This window comes from Balaenoptera physalus (assembly GCF_965194825.1).
Source record: "Balaenoptera physalus genome assembly, chromosome: 2".
NCBI lineage: Eukaryota > Metazoa > Chordata > Mammalia > Artiodactyla > Balaenopteridae > Balaenoptera > Balaenoptera physalus.
This window is the reverse complement of record NC_138883.1, coordinates 64,733,388-64,757,024: the sequence shown is the minus strand read 5'-3', so window position 1 is coordinate 64,757,024 and position 23,637 is coordinate 64,733,388. Positions and strand designations below refer to the sequence as shown.

Here is a 23,637-nt window from a genome sequence, read left to right as displayed (position 1 = left end):
CTGATTTTCAGACCTAGTAGACTTGAAACCAAGCAGGACCCTGTGGGGCTCCTGGACATGGAAGCCTTTCCATGTCCCCGATTCCTTGTTCGTAGGGAACAGCCTCCAGCCTCCATGACCTTCCCTGAGTCCCAAAGGGGAGATTCAAACAGTGGCTAATCAGGGAAGGGAGGGGATGCAGAGACAAGGGAGGAGCAGACAAGAAACAATAGCGCAGCATTGCGGCAGGGTCCTGGTTCTGCCTCAAGGGATGCACATAACAATGTCTTTGAGCTCTTTACAGAACTAAAATCCCCAACAAATGGAGTTAGCATTCTTTATTCCAGAGAAGACCACCAGAGGCCAGATTAAAGGAACCAGAGAAGCTCATTAAGAGATTACCTGAGACCAGAGTAAAGGAGTGCAGGCCCTGCTCACACCCTAATCTATCAGCAACCCTGCCCTTGAACTATTGCTATAAAAACTCCACCAAATCCTCCCAGGTGGGGACACACAGTTATCGAGGGCAGGAGCCTGCTGTGTCCCCTTTTGCCTGGCAAAGCAATAAAGCTATTCTTTTCTGCTTCACCCAAAACTCTGTCTCTGAGATGAGATTCAGCTCGGCACCAGTGCGTAGAGGCTGGGTTTTCAGCATCAGACTAAAAAGTATAGAAAATTAACATTAACAAATATGGTTTAATAGACATCTATAGGTACACAAATAACATTGTATTCTTTAGAAAATAGAAATTTTCAAACGCTTCTGGGACAAAATTTGTTTAGGCATTAGATTACTAAAATACTTTTAAGATTTACAATATGCAATAAAAACTGAAAGTAAGTAAAAAAACATAGTGCATATATACACACAAATAGTGTATATATATATATACAATATGTATGTACACACACACACTGTAAAAACTTGAAAATTTTAACAAATTTTCAAGAAAAAAAAAACCTACAGTTAGAGGTTATTCAGCAATAATGAAAAACTTACTAAGCATAAGCATTTAATTGTAACTTGTCTGTCAAACACTAACCACTTTACACTTAATCTTCATAACACTAAGAGGTAGATGCCCTGATCTCCATTTTCAAGGTGAGGAAACTGAGGCACATAGATGTCAAAGAGCTTGCCTAAGATTATATAGATAGTGGCAGAAGCAGAATTTGAACCCAGGCAGCCTGGTTCTAAAGCATACATCCTTAACCACTATACCGTGTAATTTCATATAAAAACCCATGGGAACGGCCAAAGCCATAAAGAGGAAAATTCATACCTTAATAGTTTTTCTTTTGAATTTTTGAATTTTATTTTTTATACAGCAGGTTCTTATTAGCTATCTATTTTATACGTATTAGTGTATACATGTCAATCCCGATCTCCCAATTCATCCCACCACCACCACTTCCTCCACCACTTTCCCCCCTTGGTGTCCATACATTTGTTCTCTACATCTGTGCTTCTATTTCTGCCCTGCAAACCAGTTCATCTGTACCATTTTTCTAGGTTCCACATAAATGCATTAATATACAATATTTGTTTTTCTGTTTCTGACTTAACTTCACTCTGTGTGACAGTCTCTAGATCCATCCACGTCTCTACAAATGACCCAGTTTCGTTCCTTTTTATGGCTGAGTAATATTCCATTGTATGTATGTACCACATCTTCTTTATCCATTTGTCTGTCTATGGGCATGTAGGTTGCTTCCATGACCTGGCTATTGTAAATAGTGCTACAATGAACATTGTCATACCCTTAATAGCTTTTTATATTAAAAAAATAGGTTATTTAACACCAGATTGCTACATGGTGGCAGACTTTAGTAAATGATCCTGTTGTCTCCTCCTGCACTAAAAATTAGGGCACAGAGTGGGAGAAGGAAAAAGAAACGGAAATGGTATTACGTTGGCCAAGGATTTACCAGTGTCTATGTGGATGATGTTTAGGTAAGACATGCAGACCCGTGTATATACATTGACACAAGCTAAGGATTGGTGTGAATCATGGCTCTGACTAGCAATGCCACAAGTATTACAGCATCTGTGCATATTGAGTTAAAATTAGTTCTGTGCATATTGAGTCAAAATTGAGTTCTCAGTGATTACGTCTCTAATGACTTTGATTACAGTAACTTGCTAACTTACGATAAATGGGGGCCTCTAGGATAAAGTGTATAAGAGCCCAGGTTGTGGCGTCAGATCTCAGCTTCAGGCTATGGCTTGGCCACCTGATAGCTTTATGACCTTGCTGGGAAAACAATAGTCACCACGGACTCTACCATTTCCTGGGGTTGCTGTAGGAACTAATTATAAAACACTTGATATGGTACCTGGCACAGAATGGCTGGAAAACAAGAAACGTTTATTCTCAGACCAAAAACTGACAAACACCCACCTTCCAAAAGTTAAAGTAGGCAGAAATACTTTGTCAGAAGAAATCATAAGACTTCGGATTCTCTGTAATAATGGGCTAGGATATTTGGACAAGCCCTCTTGAAAACAAAACACACACACACACACACACACACACACACACACAAAACCACTAAGGGAATTACCTGGTGGTCCAGTGGTTAGGACTTGGTGCTTTCACTGCCCAGGGTCCCGGGTTCGATCCCTGGCTGGGGAACTAGGATCCCACAAGCCATGCAGCACAGCCAAACCCCCCTCCCCCCAAACAACAAACAAACAAAATCAACAAAAAAACACTAAAATCTCTGGGTAAAGTGTTAAAAAATAAAAGAAAAGCAGACATATTTCTTAAAAGTAAGAGGAACTAACACCACAGTTAGAAATAACCAGAACAAAAAGAACTCCAGAGATAAATGAGCGCAGAAGCCACTTTTGTCCTGAGGGGATCTGCTGCTCCCACTAGACTTGAACTTGCATGTGAATGACTTTTGGCTGCAAATGGGACACAAATCAAAGCTCAGACTCATACCAGGTGGGATGTCTAGTGAGAGACTCTCCCCTCAGTAAGCCTGGGGCCCAAAGGTGAGGATGAACCAAAGGAATGGAGGTTTTCTGTGAGATCTTGTATCCTAAATGGACCCAGACATAAAGTCTTAAAATAAGATTAGGGTGGTCCTGGATTAGAATTGCTTTCTGGTGCCAAGCAGAAGCAAACTCAAACGCTCTCTGGAGGACCTGTAGCTGTGTTCTAGTTCTCCACTTCTTCCTAGAGATAGTTCCAAGTACAATAGTCCAGAATCAATGATGAAGATGCACGCTAAAGATGTTGCCATGAAGGAGAAAAGCAGCATCAGGCATGTAGGCATGTGTGCATGTGCACACATGGACACAAACAGATCTACAAAGGATTCAGACTGATGATAAAAGCATTCTGCTTATTATGCTTAATGAAATATATAAGATATGCTCCATCTGCAGGGAACAGGAGACTTTCACCAAATGATCTTGCCAGTGAGAAAGAGAACCAAATAGAACTTCTAGAATTTAAAAATGTGATAACTAAAGTTAACTCAGTGGATAAGTTAATAGCAAATCAAGCACGTTCATGAATAGGGATAAAAATCAAAAGAAATTATCCAGAATGTAGCCCGAAGAGACAAACAGAAAATGCAGAAAAGCTGGTAGGAAATAGGAAGTACGATGTGAGATCAAGGGTATTCAGTTGGGATCCCCAAGGAAGAAGAGAGTGGGACAAACACATTTGAAGAGATGGTGGCTGAGAATTTACCAAACCAATCCAGATTCAAGAAGTTCAATGAACTCCAATCGGAATAAATAAAAATAAGTCCACACTTACACACATCATAGTAAAACTGCTGATAACCAAAGGCAAGGAAGATAATCCTTAAATGAAGTCCAAGAAAAAGCAACAGATTTTCTTAAAAGGAGTGTCAAACTAACAGTAACAAGAGAGAAAACAGTAGAATGATCTTTCTTTTTTGTATGTTGAAGATTGCTGTTAAGCTAGAATTCCATTTCCAGTTGAAATATTTCTAGAATGAAGGTGAAATAAAGATACTTTTAGAAAACAAAAACAGAATTTATCACCTAAATAAAGGAAAATCTAACAGATGCTCTTTAGGTAGCAAATATGGCCCAAAGTGAAGATCAGAGATGTGAGAAGGATTTGTGAATTCATCTAAATAAACACTGAATGCATAAACTAGGTCATGCAGGTTTTAAATATAGAAAGGTCATTGCATTTTCCAGAAGGAGGGTAGTTACCAATTAACTTTAAACATTGTTACGTGTTGTAATTTTTAGGATAAGATCTAAAAGGAATTTAAAAAAGAATGTATAATGTCTAAGCTCGTAGAGGAAAAATGGAATTATAAAATAATTTAAGAGATTCATGAAAGAAAAGAGTGCAACAAGATAGGGTAAGTACAAAGCACAAAATAAGATGTCAGATTTAAGCCCAAATAAAACAATTAAATTCATATTTTAATCGATTTGATATGTAAGAATAAAAGAATAAAGAAAATCCCTATGAGTTGACATAGGGTGATTTTCAGGATATGTTCTTAAGTGAAAAAACAAGATGCAAAAATTATGTCACATTTTGTACGAGAAATAAATAAGAATACACACATTTATTACTGCAAAATTAAACAGAAAGGACAAATGAGAAATAAAATCAGTGGCCTACAAGGGTGTGGAGGTTGGTATCCACAGGGTGGGAGGGATAGACAAGGGAATGAGACTTTTAAGCAGACCTTTCTATAGAATTTTGACTTTTGAACCTTGTTAATCTTTTATATATTCAAAAAATAAATTGAAACAAGAAATGAGGAAAACTCTAACATTGAAGGCAGATAGAAACAAAACCATATCACATTGATACATAATTACCCAGAAGGAAAAAAATAACAATTTCTGACCACAGTACTCTGACAATACACACCCAATGTAATATAGTTCAGTCTTAGAACAAAAAGAAATCTTAAACTTAAGTAAGTTTGTTGTTGATGAATCAATTATGAAATATTTTGAGTTTACTGCATGACTGAGCAAATATACTGTTGGGAACCCAGGTTCTCATTGTGGGAGCAGAGAACTACAAATAGTCAGCGTGGGCAGGACAGAAAAAACCCTGTGGCGTTAGGATGAAATTGGAGACATCGTCAGTATAAACTTGAGATTTCTTAAGCTCTTTCCACGGAAAGGGCCTGGAAGCAATCACATCTCTGTACCAAGGAGCACACCTAGCGTCCAGATCTTAGTTTTGAATACTATTCCCCACTACAAAGGAACAGCAGGACGTCTTGGAGAAATGCCTGACTTCAGGACGGAGACAGGGAAAATAAAAAGGAAGCCTGGAAGATCTGGTAGCAGAGAGTTAAAAAGTGCTCAAAACTTATGGGAACTATCAAAAACACACAGGATCCCGTGACTCAGAAACTTAAAGGAGCTCACAATGGCCAAATATGGGAGAATTTAAACTTCAAAACAAATAGTGACAGGAATAGATTGTAATGCTGAATAAAAATAATTCATAAATCCACACTGGTTCTAAAATCCCTTTCCTTTAAAAAGGAAATGGGGCGAGAGGAGCAAAGGGAAAGTTTTCCTTAGAGCAGGTACCAACTAACAGGTGTAGGAGGAATAAGAGAAATAGAAAATCATTATTTTACATTAGTAGAAATCACCAGTGGATGATAAAATATGGGGTAAGAGATTGTTAGGGAGCAGAATGTGGAGAAATTTGACAGACACCCACCTTAACCAAGTGTTCAAACTTAGTATCAGTAATAATGGAACTGTGTCATGCACCCCTCACACACCACACTGAGGGGAACATGGCATGGGGCACCCCTGACAAAAAAAATGTTTACCTGGGCCTGATTGCGTGGAGGGGAAGAGTCAGACAGATGCAAATATGCAGAAGGATGTCCTGCAAAATAACTGAGGTGGATCATTTAAAAAGGAGAAAAGAGAGAAGAAAAGGCAAAAGGAAAGAGAGAAAAAAAAGAAAAAACCCAAAAGGCTGGGGACCTGTTCTACCTACAGAGCAAACTAAGTGTAGTTCATGACCCTTAACTGGGTCCTGGATGGAAGAAAATTTTTTAAATACTTTATTGGGACACCTGGGCATATCTGAATGTGGACTGTATATTAAATGATAATATTGCATTAATGTTAAATTTTGGAGAGGATAATTATACTGTGGTAGGAGAATGTCCATGTTCTTAAGAGATAAAGGCTCAACTCTCATCCAGTTAGAAGAATTACGTGTGTGTGTATGTATACATATATAAATACATACATGTAAAAATGAATGATATACATATGCATTTGTATATACACATATTCACAGAGTGTAGCAAAGTGTTAATAATTGGTGAATCGAATTGATGTTTATTATTCTTGTGAGTTTTCTGTAGACTTGAACTTTTTAAAAATAAAGGTTGGGGAAAATTTAACTAAGATTTATTTATCTAAAAGACAAATATTGTTATACTAGGTAAAGGGAGAAAATCCAACTAGTATATGCAGTGTAAAAGCTACATTTAAACCTAAAGATACTAAAAGATTGAAAATAAAGATGATTAAAAAAAGAAAGCTCAGGTGGCTCTATAAATATCAGATAAAACCAATTTTAAACAAAAAGCATTACCAGAAAAAAAGAGTTGTCTCATAATGATTTTTCAAAAAGTTCAATTCACAAAGAAGTGATTAAAAAAATCCCTAAAATGTTTACATTGAATGAGGTCTTCAATATATAAACCAAAATTGATACAACTACATGAAGAAATAGAAAAATCTACATTCATAGTGAAAGATTTTAACCTAAATCTCTGTTATTGATAGACTAAGCGGCCAAAGTAGAATTCAAACGAGAGAGGAAAAAAATCCAGACATGCAAGGACCCAAAGTTTAGCAGCCACAAACACCTTCTGAAATACTAAAGGATATATCTTGCTAAAGAAAAAAAGAAAGAATCCAAAAAGAAGACATGGAGTACAAAATACAATGGCAATCAAGAAAGCAATTAAACAGATTGGTACAAGATGGCAGACTAGAAGGACATGCTCTCACTCCCTCTTGCAAGAGCACCAGAATCACAGCTAACTGCTGAACAATCATTGACAGGAAGACACTGGAACTCACCAAAAAGGATACCCCACATCCAGAGACAAAGGAGAAGCCTCAGTGAGATGGTAGGAGGGGTGCAATCACAATAAAATCAAATCCCATAACTGCTGGGTGGGTGACTCACAAACTGCAGAACACTTATACCACAGAAGTCCACCCACTGGAGTGAAGGTTCTAAGCCCCACGTCAGGCTTCCCAACCTGGGGGGCTGGCAACGGGATGAGGAATTCCTAGAGAATCAGACTTTGAAGCCTAGTGGGATTTGATTGCAGGACTTCGACAGGACTGGGAGAAACAGAGACTCCACTCTTGGAGGGTACACACCAAGTAGTGTGTGCATCGGGACCCAGGGGAAGGAGCAGTGACCCCATAGGACACTGAACCAGACCTACCTGCTAGTGTTGGAGGGTCTCCTGCAGAGGTGGGGGGTGGCTGTGGCTCACCGTGAGGATAAGGACACTGGCAGCAGAAGTTCTGGGAAGTACTCCTCGGCGTGAGCCCTCCCAGAGTCCGCCATTACCCCACCAAAGAGCACGGGTAGGCTCCAGTGTTGGGTCGTCTCAGGACAAACAACCAACAGGGAGGGAAACCAGCCCCACCCATCAGCAGTCAAGTGGATTAAAGTTTTACTGAGTTCTGCCCACCAGAGCAACAGCCAGCTTTACCCACCACCAGTCCCTCGCATTAGGAAACTTGCTCAACCCTCTTAGATAGCTCATCCACCAGACGGCAGACAGCAGAAGGAAGAGGAACTACAATCCTGCAGCCTGTGGAACAAAAACCACATTCACAGAAAGATAGACAAGATGAAAAGGCAGAGGGTATGTACCAGATGAAGGAAAAAGATAAAACCCCAAAAAACAACTAAATGAAGTGGAGATAGGCAACCTTCCAGAAAAAGAATTCAGAATAATGGTAGTGAAGATGATCCAGGAACTCGGAAAAACAATGGAGGCAAAGATTGAGAAGATGCAAGAAATGTTTAACAAAGACCTAGAAGAATTAAAGAACAAACAAACAGAGATGCAATACAATAACTGAAATGAAAAATTCACTAGAAGGAATCAATAGCAGAATAACTGAGGCAGAAGAACGGATAAGTGACCTGGAAGACAGAATGGTGGAATTCACTGCTGCGGAACAGACTAAAGAAAAAAGAATGAAAAGAAATGAAGACAGCCTAAGAGACCTCTGGGACAACATTAAATGCAACAACATTTGCATTATAGGGGTCCCAGAAGGAGAAGAGAGAGAGAAAGAACCCAAGAAAACATTTGAAGAGATCATAGTAGAAAACTTCCCTAACATGGGGAAGGAAATAGCCACCCAAGTCCAGGAAGCGCAGAGAGTCCCAGGCAGGATAAACCCAAGGAGAAACACGCCAAGACACACAGTAATGAAATGGGCAAAAATTAAAAACAAAGAAAAATTAATGAAAGCAGCAAGGGAAAAACGACAAATAACATACAAGGGAACTCCCATAAGGTTAACAGCTGATTTCTCAGCAGAAACTCTACAAGCCAGAAGGGAGTGGCATGACATATTTAAAGTGATGAAAGGGAAGAACCTACAACCAAGATTACTCTACCTAACAAGGATCTCATTCAGATTCGATGGAGAAATCAAGAGCTTTACAGAAAGCAAAACCTAAGAGAATTCAGCACCACAAAACCAGCTTTACAGCAAATGCTAAAGGAACTTCTCTAAGTGGGAAACACAAGAGAAGAAAAGGACCTACAAAAACAAACCCAAAACAAAAACAATTAAGAGAATGGTCATAGGAACATACATATTGATAATTACCTTCAACGTGAATGGATTAAATTCTCCAACCAAATGTCACAGGCTTGCTGAATGCATACTAAAACAAGACCCATATATATGCTGTCTACAAGAGACCCACTTTAGACCTAGGGACACATACAGACTGAAAGTGAGGGAATGGAAAAAGATATTCCATGCAAATGGAAATCAAAAGAAAGCTGGAGTAGCTATATTCATATCAGATAAAATAGACTTTAAAATAAAGAATGTTACAAGAGACAAAGAAGGACACTACATAATGATCAAGGGATCAATCCAAGAAGAAGATGTAACAACTGTAAATACTTATGCACCCAACACAGGAGCACCTCAATACATAAGGCAACTGCTAACAGCTATAAGAGAGGAAATCGACAGTAACACAATAATAGTGGGGGACTTTAACACCTCACTTACACCAATGGACAGATCATCCAAACAGAAAATTACTAAGGAAACACAAGCTTTAAATAACACAATAGACCAGATAGATTTAATTGATATTTATAGGACATTCCATCCAAAAACAGCAGATTACACTTTCTTCTCAAGTATGCACAGAACATTCTCCAGGATAGATCACACCTTGGGTCACAAATCAAGCCTCAGTAAATTTAAGAAAACTGAAAACATATCAAGCATCTTTTCTGATCACAATGCTATGAGATTAGAAATCAATTACAGGGAAAAAAACGCAAAAAACACAAACACATGGAGGCTAAACAATATGTTACTAAATAACCAAGAGATCACTGTAGAAATCAAAGAGGAAATCAAAAAACACCTAGAGAAAAATGACAATGAAAACACGACAATCCAGAACCTATGGGATGCAGCAAAAGCAGTTCTAAGAGGGAAGTTTATAACAATACAAGCCTACCTCAAGAAACAAGAAAAATCTCAAAAAAACAATCTAACCTTATACCTAAAGGAACTAGAGAAAGAAGAACAAGCAAAACCCAAAGTTAGTAGAAGGAAAGAAATCATAAAGATCAGAGCAGAAATAAATGAAATAGAAACAAAGAAAACAATAGCAAAGATCAATAAAACTAAAAGCTGGTTCTTTGAGAAGATAAACAAAATTGATAAACCATTAGCCAGACTCATCAAGAAAAAGAGGGAGAGGACTCAAATCAATAAAATTAGAAATGAAAAAGGAGAAGTTACAACAGACACCGCAGAAATACAAAGCATCCTAAGAGACTACTGCAAGCAACTCTATGCCAATAAAATGGACAACCTGGAAGAAATGGACAAATTCTTAGAAAGGTATAACCTTCCAAGACTGAACCAGGAAGAAATAGAAAATATGAACAGACTAATCACAAGTAATGAAATTGAAACTGTGATTAAAAATCTTCCAACAAATAAAAGTCCAGGACCAGATGGCTTCATGGGTGAATTCTATCAAACATGTAGAGAAGTGCTAACACCCATCCTTCTCAAACACTTCCAAAAACTGCAGAGGAAGGAACACCCCCAAACTCATTCTATGAGGCCACCATCACCCTGATACCAAAACCAGACAAAGATACTACAAAAAAAGAAAATTACAGACCAGTATCACTGAAGAATATAGATGCAAAAATCCTCAACAAAATACTAGCAAACAGAATCCAATAACACATTAAAAGGATCATACACCATGATCAAGTGGGATTTATCCCAGGGATGCAAGGATTCTTCAATATATGCAAATCAATCAATGTGATACACCATATTAACAAATTGAAGAAGAAAAACCATATGATCATCTCAACAGATGCAGAAAAAGCTTTTGACAAAATTCAACACCCATTTATGATAAAAACTCTCCAGAAAGTGGGCAAAGAGGGAACCTACCTCAACATAATAAAGGTCATATACGACAAACCCATAGCAAATATCATTCTCAATTGTGAAAAACTGAAAGCATTTCCTCTAAGATCAGGAGCAAGACAAGGATGTCCACTCTCACCATGATTATTCAACATAGTTTTGGAAGTCCTAGCCCTGGCAATCAGAGAAGAAAAAGAAATAAAAGGAAACTTAATTGGAAAAGAAGATGTAAAACTGTCACTGTTTACAGACACATGATACTATACATAGAGAATCCTAAAGATGCCACCAGAAAACTACTAGAGCTAATCAATGAATTTGGTAAAGTTGCAGGATACAAAATTAATGCACAGAAATCTCTTGCATTCCTATACACTAATGATGAAAAATCTGAAAGAGAAATTAAGGAAACACTCCCATTTACCACTGCAACAAAAAAAAATAAAATACCTAAGAATTAACCTACGTAGGGAGACAAAAGACCTGTATGCAGAAAACTATAAGATACTGATGAAAGAAATTAAAGATGATACAAACAGATGGAGAGATATACCATGTTCTTGGATTGGAAGAATCAATATTATGAAAATGACTATACTACCCAAAGCAGTCTACAGATTCAATGCGATCCCTATCAAATTATCAATGGCATGTTTTACAGAACTAGAACAAAAAAACTTAAAATTTGTATGGAGACACAAAAGACCCTGAATAGCCAAAGCAGTCTTGAGGGGAAAAAAAGGAGCTGGAGGAATCAGACTCCCTGACTTCAGACGATACTACAAAGCTACAGTAATCAAGACAATATGGTACTGGCACAAAAACAGAAATATAGATCAATGGAACAGGATAGAAAGCCCAGAGATAAACCCATGCACATATGGTCAACTAATCTATGACAAAGCAGGCAAGGATATACGATGGAAAAAAGACAGTCTCTTCAATAAGTGGTGCTGGAAAAACTGGACAGCTACATGTAAAAGAATGAAATTAGAACACTCCCTAACACCATACACAAAAATAAACTCAAAATGGATTAGAGACCTAAATGTAAGACTGGACACTATAAAACTCTTGAGGAAAACATAGGAAGAACACTCTTTGACATAAATCACAGCAAGATCTTTTTTGATCCACCTCCTAGAGTAATGGAAATAAAAACAAAAATAAACAAATGGGACCTAATGAAACTTAAAAGCTTTTGCAAAGCAAAGGAAACTGCAAACAAGATGAAAAGACAACCCTCAGAATGGGATAAAATATTTGCAAGTAAATCAATGGACAAAGGATTAATCTCCAAAATATATAAACAGCTCATGCAGCTCAATATCAAAAAAACAAACAACCCAATCCAAAAATGGGCAGAAGACCTTAGACATTTCTCCAAAGAAGACATACAGATGGCCAAGAAGCACATGAAAACCTGCTCAACATCACTAATTATTAGAGAAATGCAAATCAAAACTACAATGAGGTATCACCTCACACCAGTTAGAATGGGCATCATCAGAAAATCTACAAACAACAAATGCTGGAGAGGGTGTGGAGAAAAGGGAACCCTCTTGCACTGTTGGTGGGAAGGTAAATTGATACAGCCACTATGGAGAACAGTATGGAGGTTCCTTAAAAAACTAAAAGTAGAATTACCATATGACCCAGCAATCCCACTACTGGGCATATACCCAGAGAAAACCATAATTCAAAAGGACACATGCACCCCAATGTTCATTGCAGCACTATTTACAGTAGCCAGGTCATGGAAGCAACCTAAATGCCCATCGACAGACGAATGGATAAAGAAGAAGTGGTATATATATACAATGGAATATTACTCAGCCATAAAAAGGAATGAAATTGGGTTATTTGTAGAGACATGGATGGATCTAGAGACTGTCATACAGACTGAAGTAAGTCAGAAAGAGAAAAACAAATATCGCATATTATCGCATATATGTGGAACCTAGAAAAATGGTACAGGTGAACTGGTTTGCAGGGCAGAAGTTGAGACACAGATGTAGAGAACAAACATACGGACACCAAGGGGGGAAAGTGCGGGGTGGGGTGGTGGTCGTGGGATGAATTGAGAGATTGGGATTGACATGTATACACTAATATGTATAAAATGGATAACTAATAAGAAACTGCTGTATAAAAAAATAAAATAAAATTCAAAAAAAATCAATAAAACAAAAATGAAAAATAAATTCTCCAGAAACTCTTTATTACAGGGAAAAATAATAACCCTAGAAATATTATGAGATTATCTTAATATGAGAGATAGATGGAATAGAGGAAGGAGGAAGTGAAAGAATGCAAACATTATTTTGTGCAAGAGGAAGGTATAGATTCTGGTTAACTCTAGAACATAGAAAAATATTTATATACACATCCGAAATTTAAGGTTAGCTAGTAGAGAAACAGTTTATTGTTTCTAAACCACCAGAGTAAAGAACAAGAACAAAAGCAAACAAGAAATTGATCAAAAACAGGAAAGGAACAAAACAAACAAAAAACAAGAAGCCTGGTAAAACAAAGAGTTAATCCAACACATGACAGTAACAGATGCCTTGCGTGAGGGGAAGCAAAGCTATGGCTATGAGCTATTTACAAGAGATACTCCTAAAATAAAATGACAGCAAAAAGTTGAACATAAAGGGATGAAAAAAACATATCAGAAAATGCTAACTAAAAGAAAATGTGTAGCATAGTATTAATCTGACAAAATAGCATACAAGGAAACAATTGCTAAGAGACAACAATGAGGGATGTTTTTATTTTTAAAAAATTACAATCCACAGAAATCCTAAGAGTGACAAACAGTTGTCCATTATCCCCAGAATTTCAAAGTACATAAAGCAAAACGCCTTGTAAAAATATAAGAAGAGGAAAATCCATAACCACAGTAGGTCTAACACCCTTAAAATCCACTCCTATATATTCTGCAGGTTTCTCCTGATAGATTAGCGAAGTCTTACAGTGTGTATAGTGTGTAAGTTGTTTCTTCCCAGATGTTAGTATATCCCTATCCCTGGAGCATGAAGAGAATTGACCCTAGTTACAGGGCTAATGGTAACAAGGGCTGGTTTTGGTGGGTCTTGAGGAGAACAAGCATCCCCTTTCAAAGCATCTGCCCCAGATGAGGTTAGCATGGGGTTTTCAAGCAAAGGAAGGCTAGTCTCTTCAGATACCAGAAGGCAAGATAGTGCCACTGGCAAGGGAATCCTGGGGTGACTTGGGGTTTCAAGATTGTTAGTTTTATCATAATCTAACAAGATGTTTCTCTTCCAAGTTTCAGAATCCCATTCTTTCCCAGTCAATGCCCTAAACTTTAACATAAGAAACTTGGCATCACTGTGAATTTAGTAATCATAATTCAACAACCCACACAATTAAATTTTGTATAACATTTCAGCAATTATCAGCCCTGTGGCTATAAGAAAGAGTCCTTGTAAGGTCTTAAGAGAAGCTCTGTAGTCAGACCATGACTTGAGCTGAGAGTTAAAGGACCTGACCTTGTCGTTTTCTCTCCGTAAATACTCTAGTACCCTCAGGACAAGCCAGCCCACATCGCAGTCCTCGTTGTTTTCATGACTGCCATTAACAGTCAGTCCAGCAGCTGCTTGGGATTCCGAGGCATTTGCTTCCAATGTTATTGCATCATAATGAACCACAGGTGATAGTTTGATTAACTGTGGGGCCGCTACATTACCAGCATCCCATTTCCCACTGGCAAGGAGCTGAGCACTGCACTTAAGCCTAGACAAATCCCCAAATACTATTTGTGTGTGTGGTTGGAGGGGGGAGGGGGACATCTATCTACTGGGACCACTTCCGCTATCAATTCCTCGATAGTCAGGGTCCAGACAGAGACAGAAACTACATAGGAATTTGAACATTTGCAACCATATGGGGACGGTTAATATAAAGAACTATTTACAGGGAGTACACACTAATAAAGAAAGAATGCCCTAGGACTGAGGAAGAATAGCCAAGGAAAGAACAAACTTTCCTAGGCTGAGATTCAGATCTCCTTCCAGAGACAAGGCTGCAGCCCACTGCATGGTGGAGAAGGTCTAGATGCCCGGGGCCAAAGCTGGTCCAAAATGAGTGAGCTGAGGCTGGCGGTCAGGTGTCGCAGGCAGAGCACACGGGCTGGGGACCAGCATTACAACTTGCTAGAGGGCGAGCACCACTCGGCATCCTACACTTAACGCTGGCAACCATGGGGCACACTGAAAACTGGAAGGCACTCCTTTCCTCCTACCATGTCCCTCCGGCACCCTCTACTGACAAATTTAGCATTGTTCTGGATGGCAGACTCTGGCTCCATTATCAAGGCAATGAAGGGTGGGATGGAGCCGAGAGGCAGGAAATTGGTAACCATCTAACTTACTTGCTGTCCATTGCACCTCCTTTTTCTTCAACCAGTCCCACAGCTGCGGGGGCTCTTTACCTGGCACAGCGCCCTGAACCTTCATTCCCAAGGGGGCTGACAGCATTCCCTGCCCATTTGTGCTGGTTTTTTCACCCCAAATGCAACACCATTGACCCAAGAATGTCAAACCCGAGTGGCTCACCTTTGTAGCTAGAGTCTCCTTCCCTGATCTCAGAGCGGTACATTTTTCGAGCTTGGAAACACTACAGCAAGAAGTAGTCGTGGGTCCAGACCTTGGGCGAGTGTATAACCACACTTCCTACCCTGTGGGCAGTTGACACTGAGTCTGGCTCAAGCGTGGTGACAGTGGTTTCGCAGGAAAAAAAAGGCAGAGCTGGTGATGAGCGGGGAGAAATGCAAGCTTCTGAGGGAGGATCAGCTGATCTTTAAGGATGCCTCCAACCCCTAGCTTGGCTGTTTGTTTAGAAAAGGAACAGCAGCTGTGAAGGAACTCAGCCCTTACGGGTGGTTAAAGGTCAGGAACGCTGCTCCTTCAAGAGATGGCGGGGCGTGGCTAACGCAGCCTCCAAATACCTGTTTATGGCTCCCTCACCTGCACGTACACTAATGAGAGCAGGAGAAACACGTGGCTGAGGTCCCGGGCAAATAGTCCTGGGACCCACAGTAAACGCAGAGCCTTTTTTTTTTTAAGAAGCAGCTAGACGTAATCTAATAGGGAAAGAAATGACCGCGCTGTGGTTGTTCTCCGTGAGGATGAAACTTCAGAATATTGTGACTTTCATTTGTCTAGGTCACCCCCCCACCAAGACCAGGCTCCTTTGTGGGTTTAGAGATGTGATCTAACTTGTCCAGCTCTAAGTGCTCAGGCAGGGTCAGCTGTTACTCACCCACCGCTTCCCTCTTACCAATGAGTCAAGTGAAGCAGGAGGCAGAGCCCCCCTTGGGGGAAGGAGAAGTGCCACCAGTTGCTGCCACCCAGCAGACGCCACACCTGCACCCCTCTTCCACGCTCCCCGAGCCCGGCCTCTCCTCCTTGGCCTGTGCTTTCGCCTGACTGAACCCTAGTTCCTGCAGCCCTGGCTCTCAGAGCCTGGATGGCAAACGGCAAATCTGCTTCACAAGTCAGTGCACATGTGAAGAGGCCAATCAACAGCCTTCCACCATTTTGGTATATTTTTAGTAAAACATAGCTTTCACCTTTTGTTTAAGTGTCAGCTGGAATTACTTCACTTGTTTTTCACAAAACCCGAAAGAGCCCACAAGGCTCTGTGTGATCTGGAGGGGCCTGCCCTGCCCAGTGCCCTTCTGAGAGAAACAGCCCTAAGCAGCCCTATAGGGATTCTACCCCATCCCCTCCATCCGTAACCCTAGTGAACACCTGCCCCCAGGGCAGTCAGTCCAGATTTCTGGTCTGGCCCCAAAAGATGAGCTTTGCAAATCATATTCTTTCCTTGGGAATTGGAAAACTGAAAGCAGCTGGAATGTTCCGTAAGTGGAAGGTCACAGAGCAGGAAAGTTGTATAGCTAGGGTGTCAGGAAACTCTTTAGCTGAGAGAGAGTGGAAGAGGGAAACAAAGAGAGAGAGAGAGAGTTTCCTCACTCCTGACTGCTCTCATGGCTCCTGCGCTAGTGCAGTGAGCCTTGCCCTGTTTGTGGGCTGTTCTTGGACGCCCACAACATTTCCTCTGGAATCTAGACCCCACCAGAGCACTTCCTGGAGGATGAGCATGGGGGCCCTCAATTAGCAGCAGACCTTGGAGCAAAATCCCGGCCTCCAGACCAAACTGATGAGTCTGACCTCAAAAGCAGGGGTGGCCCTGAAAATGCTTGACAGTTGTGTGGCCGAGGTCCCACTCGTCAGAAGGGAGGTCTGCCCCTTCAGACGCCAGCAGGTGTGTGCCGGTTGCCAGCCGAAGTCAGGCGAGTCATGGGAGTTGGAGGGAGGCCATCGAGAATGGCTTCACGCCCTTCCCTAAATGAAATAATGTCTTAAAATCTCACTGTAAATTATCAGGGTAGCACAGTCTTCCAATTGCTCCCATCCAGGCTTGGCTCTGCAAGCCTCACTCCCTGTTCGATGGGGCCAGAAAGGAGTGGACTGGGGCCCTTAGGAAAGACAAGGGAATCGCCCCTGGTTTGGCATGCAAACCAAATCCGCAGGCGGAGCTAAAAAAGTCACTTCAAATTTTGGTTGCTCTGCATGCACATGAGTTAGCATGAGTAAGGATGTGGCCATCAGAGAAGGGAGAGAATCTCTCTCTGAAGCTCTTGGGGGAGATTTTGTTAGGTCCCTGTAAATAAAGAAATATAGTGCTGGTGGCCATGGTAAAAAGCACAAGCACACAGCCTTCCAGTAGAGGAGGAGGACCACTCACTCCTTCAAACTGCCCTTGGGGAGCACTCAGGCTTTCTCAGTGATGTCCAAACATTTTTACACCCCCCCCCAGTGAAATTCATAAAAATAAGTACCCCCTGCATATTTGAAAGCTGATATCCGGTTTTCATCTTAAGCTTAAACAGTTGCAAAGAATACAACTTCCAGTAAAGATTGACATTTTAACATAAAACTGTTCCGTTACTCTCTTAAGTGTAAAAATAAAACTAGACCATGAGATGGAATGACTGGACGGTGAGGCGGAGGAACACTAAGAGTGGAGATCCTCTTTAGGGAACCGGGATCTAAATGACCCATCATCATCCACACAAAACGGTGGGAGCAGACAGAAGGAACAAGTGCAAAGGCCCTGAGGCAGAGACAAACTTGATTTGTTTGACAAACAGAAAAATGCTAGTGTAGTGAGAGATAGGCTGTGAGGGGGAGGTGGGGCTGGATCCTGTAGAACTCCAGATACTATTGTGTTGATCTCTTCGTTTTGCCCCTCCACACTCTCTACTGTTATGGCCCTGTTCTGAGCCATAGAAGCCTGACCTGACCTGTGTCTCTGTCAGTGGGCAGTTGACTGGTGACTTCTAGATGTGCTTAGCCAAGAGTGCCCTCCAGCAGTTCTGACGAGGGAAAAGCAAGAGGGTGGGATGTTTACTACCCTGGCTCCCTTCTTGCAGGGTCCCATGGGCCGGCTGGGTTCCTTCAGCAAAGGTCCCAACTCCTGTCAGGGAGCCTGTTTCTGGTTACTGTTTCCTTCCCTTTCCTTCCTGCAAGCCTTGGTGCCTGGGGTGGTACCACCTGCTTTGGAACGCTGGGTACTGCATTGTCTCTTACGGTTTCCCTATCTGCTCCCCACCTTGGTGAAAAGCCCTTTTATTTAACTCTCCTCCAATTATCCTAATTTGTAGGTGTCATCCATATCTTCCTGGGACCCTGGTTGGTATTCCATGATCACGTGGTCACATTTTATTAGTAGTATTCTTAAGTCCTTTGATAATTGTCTTCCATCCTGTGAAGCTACATCACAGACCTTTTGGTTGTTTTTTTTTTTTTTTTTTAGCTTTTGTTTCCAAGCGCCTATTACAGTGTTATAGGAAAAGCATAGTGACCGTATACATAATGCACAACAGAGCCAAGAGATACTTGAGAGACAACTGGTCCATGGAGAACAAAATGCAGTTGGAGGCCATGAAGTTCAAGTCTGGAACAGCATTCCCATGCACAACCCTCTCTGGGGAACGCAAACTCCACTGCCCTCCCCAGGTTCAAAACTTCCACTTCCCCCTAGTGTTAGTTGGAAAACTTTTAGCCATAACCATATTTAGTCATATCTGGGGAGGGGGGTCAAAAGTCAAAAAGAAGAAAAAGAATGTATATATGCTTACGTAGCTAAGGTCACAGTCAGTGCTAACACACTTGTCTGGGAAAGCCTCAGTCAGAGGGCTCAGGACAAAAAAACAAACCCAGCCAAATAAAACCTTTCCCTTCAAGTGGGTGGACACTAGTTGCTTTCATTCATCTCAATCCAAGAATCACCCTGTCAAGTCATGGCTTTATCACACTGTGGAAGCCTTAGGTGGCTGCAAGGCCACTGCCGATGGGAGACTCCACGCTAATCACTGCAAGTCACAGCTGTCTTGTTTTTTTTTTCTTTTTTATAAATTTATTTATTTTATTATTTATTTTTGGCTGCGTTGGGTCTTCGCTGCCGCGCGCGGGCTTTCTCTAGTTGCGGTGAGTGGGGGCTACTCTTCGTTGTGGTGCGCAGGCTTCTCATTGCGGTGGCCTCTCCTGTTGTGGAGCATGGGCTCTAGGCTCACAGGCCCCAGCAGTTGTGGTACACGGGCTCTAGGCGCCCGGGCTTCAGTAGTTGTGGCATGCGGGCTTCAGTAGTTGTGGCACGCGGGCTTCAGTAGTTGTGGCATGCGGGCTTCAGAAGTTGTGGCACGCGAGCTCCAGTAGTTGTGGCATGCGAGCTCAGCAGTTGTCGCTCGCGGGCTCTAGAGCACAGGCTCAGTAGTTGTGGCGCATGGGCTTAGTTGCTCCACGGCATGTGGGATCCTCCCAGACCAGAGCTCGAACCCGTGTCCCTTGCATTGGCAGGCAGATTCTTAACCACTGCGCCGCCAGGGAAGCCTTGTCTTGTTTTTTAAAGCGTGTTTCCTTCGTCAAGATCATATTAATTTACTGACAAAAGGAAATCTACAGACAGACAGCCCAGAGAGGAAGCAGGAGGTAAAAGTGGATTGTCCAGTTGAAAACAGGACCGTGTGCAGAGGAAAAGTTTCCCTGACGTTGGTAGCTAAGCCAAAAAACTTTGATGCAATACATTGTACCCAGACATTTTGCTCCCACCTTCTGAGAAAGCCAGAAAAGGCCAAGAAGTGCAGGGGGCCCATGAAAATAAGAAGCAAAGAAGAAAGGATGTAGAGGTTGGTTAAAAATAAAATTTATCAGATGAGAATTAAGTCCTGAGAATGTTATCTCTTCCCACAGGAGGATGGAAAAAAAAAATCTGCATGTCAAGGAGAACATAGGCCACAGGATGAATAAGCATAAAAATAGGAGGAAATGACCAAGCAGACGTGCCAATCCTGCGGGAGGAGGGCTTTTCAGGAGGTGCTGACCTTCCAGGACAGGCGTCACCCTCCAGGGATACAGAAGAAACTGGCCGAGGGGCTGATTCTGGTGGAGAGAGACATTTTTTTTCCCTCTATACCCTTTTCAAACTGTTTGCTTTCCGTCCCCACCCCCATGTGCATTTGTTACCTTTTCAGAAAAATAATAGGTCTTTGGAAAACACTCTAGGGGAATTCCTACTTCTCAGCATTTTTATGGCAGGTAACCTTGTCCCAGTGAATTTTTCAAAATCCAGAGAGTTAGCAAATGCTTCAACTGGGTTGAGGATGAAGGAAGGTGGCGGCAAGCAGCCAGCCCTTGGCCGCTAGGAACCCACCCCCATCCAAACCCCCCACCCCGTCCCACCCTCAACAGCTTGTCTTGAGATCTGCCATGAATTTGGGTTGCTCCCAAAGCTCTCTTCCAAACCGGTCTACCACACCCAGACCCCATTCCCATTTAACTCCCATCACAAATGATAAATGAACTCCCAAATCTTCTACCTCTACATCCGCCGGCATCCCGGCATCCGTCACAAGGGATACGCCGTTTTTCCTTCAAGAAACAGGCACAAAACAAAGACTACCTGTTGAATTAATTTTTAATAATCCAATGTAAATAATGAATTTTGTTCCACAACTGATCTTAAATCTGTATGCAAAATTGTGACAATAAAACACAACTGCCATTCCCTATCTGAGATGTTTCTCTAACCTTAAAAAAAGAATTGCAGGACGGTCTTATGAAATTTCTGAAAAATCTCAGCACTTAGGAGCACGAGCAGCAACTACTTCCAAAAAAGCTGACTTTTCTAAGTACTAAGTTTATCAAAGGTCAAACAACAGAATTCAAGAAAGAAATCTGGTGCTTTTTCAACACTCATAGTCTTTCAAGGTATTTAAATAAGCAAAAGAGCTGTGTGTTTAAAGAAATTAAAATGGCATCCTTCTGCAAGCCACCTTAAAAAGATTAGATAAGAGACTGTCCAAGTGCTTTGGAGAATTAAAAATGTTTCTAAATCTCCACTCAATGTCACTTAGAGGTGATGACAAGAATTCCCTAAGATGACAGAGCCTTGCCTCCTCTCTTGGTTTCCACGTTATCAGATGGAGAATTGTCAGTAATAGAACCACACCGACATCTCAGCCTTAAGCCCAAACTGGAATGTTAGGTGTATTAAAAAAAAAAAAAGTTTCCTTTCCTCCCCTCAGAGGGCATCAACGTAGGGACACGAGGGCAGCAGCTTGGACGCTGTCCAAATGTCCCCATGCACTGTGGCCTGCTGGGAGGCCTCCAAACCGCATCCAGGAAGTCCCAATCTGTTTTTCTTCCAGATGGTCCACAATGCTTAACTCTGCTCTATGGGGAATGGCACGCTCCATACAGCTCATGCCCAGGGTTAGCCGGGAGGCCAATGTTGCCCATACTTCCTCCACGATCCTGGGGGGCATGCAGCAAAGATCCCATTGCAAAGACAAGGGAGAATTTAACTATGACATTGATGTTTTCTGCTCATGTGTTTTCTACTGAATAACTGACATTCCTTTAGGATGCTGGGCATGAGACCCTTGTTGATAACCCAAACCTCATGTAAAGATACCAGGCGGCAAGCACCTAAAGATTCCCCTCTTCCAACTCGACTCATTCCTGCTTTTGTCTGGCATCTCCTCTGCAGGAAGGAGACACCAAAGACAGCAAATACTGAGGAGCTGGAAGTCTTGAGTGTGCTACTCCTTCACCATGTAACCTCTGACAAGCCATCTAATTGCTCTGAGTCCGTTTCCTCACCTGAAAAGAGGAAGAGCGGTCTCAAAGCTGCAAAGAATAAACATGTGAGGGCACGTAGCACAGGCCTGGCATAGAGCTATTCTCTGAGTATGCAGAGTCATCTTACCGACGGCACTACATCAGGACTCGAACCTCTGACCTTGGCCTTGCAAATGTAAAGAAGATAAGCCACAGTAAGTCCAGGATCTCAAAGGATCTAACCTATCAACAAGGAAAGACAGCAACATATTAAAAAATCACTTTTGGATGGGAGTAGATTCGATCTGAAGCCAGACTGGGTCTTAAACATAAACCAGCATATATTAGCCAAGAGTTCAACTATAACCAGCTTCATCTTGAAAAGAACTATTTAGTCCCATTCTGTTTTGACAATCGTCTCTAACCACCTGGCTAACCAGTATTCTTTTCATGCCATTCAAAAGAGTCAAGACTGAAGCTAAGTCAATTTTGTATTACTTTTATTTAAAATAACTTTACCAAGTACATTCCTTGGGCTTGTCCTCATAGTTGATCAAATATAAAAGTACCTGACATGTCCAAACCCCTATTTTATATAAACTGCTGACCCAGCATGGCATTTCCCATCACTGCTTCCTAAATCACAGGAAATTTCAAGACCGCAGGGCCAAAAGAAATTAGGATGACCCAGCCTCTAAAAAACCTGATTTAAAGAAGAAAAACAAAATCATATCTGAATGGATAATTCATGATCCAGACAGCCCAGCATTTAATTGGTATTAACTACTCTACTAAAGACCTATTTAATGCACTTAGGTAACACTTTTTATTTCCATGAAATTGGATCCTTGGTTCAAAATTTAATCTCCTGCCAAGGACTCTGCACTATGTAGGTGACGTAACACTGAGGTAGGCTCTTAACATGTCATTGCCGGGAATATAAAAGAAATTGATCCGATTATTTGCTAAATAATGTTTCTTCATCAGGGCTAAGTCCTCCCCTAAGTGTGCTGTCACAGAGAGGAGCAAAAAGCAGTCACTATTAGTTGTATTTTCCAGGACTCAAATTCAGCCATGAAAAAAATTAGTGCATTAAAAATTGATTTGATATAAAGTTTATTAGGTTATAGGACCTTTGTCTGGAAGGAATAAGCAAGGCCTATGAGGTCTGATCTTCTGGCAAGTCAAAATATTGACTAAAATGAAAGATACAAGACATACTATTGGAACGACATGATATTCCTTCAGAATATCATCATTATCATTCTCATGACATTAGTAATCATGAAAAAAACTTAGCTACCATTTTAGGGAATATAAAATCCCTAATAAATAACCTTCTTTCATTCTCTCTTGCTGAAGTTTTTCGAAATTGTTCTGAAGGAGGAATGTAGTCTGTCCTATCTGAAGCTACTCTTATGTTACTCTCACGGTCCCTGGACACAGAGGGCAGAATCCCCTTGGTTCAATCTTCAGATTCATTGCGGTCAATGACCTCTTCAAACAGGCAAACAGATAGGAGAGGACACTGTGACCAAAGCTTTCTAAAACTCTTAGCCTAAATTTACAAGTCAACAACAAGAGAAAGACGTATGTGCAAAAATTCTAGCGAGCCCTTCCTGCCCAAGATGGAGGAAATGAATCAAACCATTAAAATGCGATGACAGGGGCTTCCCTGGTGGCGCAGTGGTTGGGAGTCCGCCTGCCAATGCAGGGGACACGGGTTCGAGCTCTGGTCCGGGAAGATCCCATATGCCACAAAGCAACTAAGCCTGTGCGCCACAACTACTGAACCTGCGCTCTAGAGCCCGTGAG

General features: G+C 41.3%; 2 protein-coding genes across 3 annotated transcripts in view; both read right to left on the bottom strand.

The window, feature by feature from the left end:
- LOC309656113 (uncharacterized protein) overlaps positions 1-23,637 on the bottom strand; it is a 761,916-nt gene that overhangs the window by 260,311 nt on the left and 477,968 nt on the right. The gene's annotated exons all lie outside the window — the stretch shown is intronic.
- The window catches only part of LOC309656107 (tigger transposable element-derived protein 1-like), a 200,349-nt gene that overhangs the window by 13,774 nt on the left and 162,938 nt on the right, over positions 1-23,637 (bottom strand). The gene's annotated exons all lie outside the window — the stretch shown is intronic.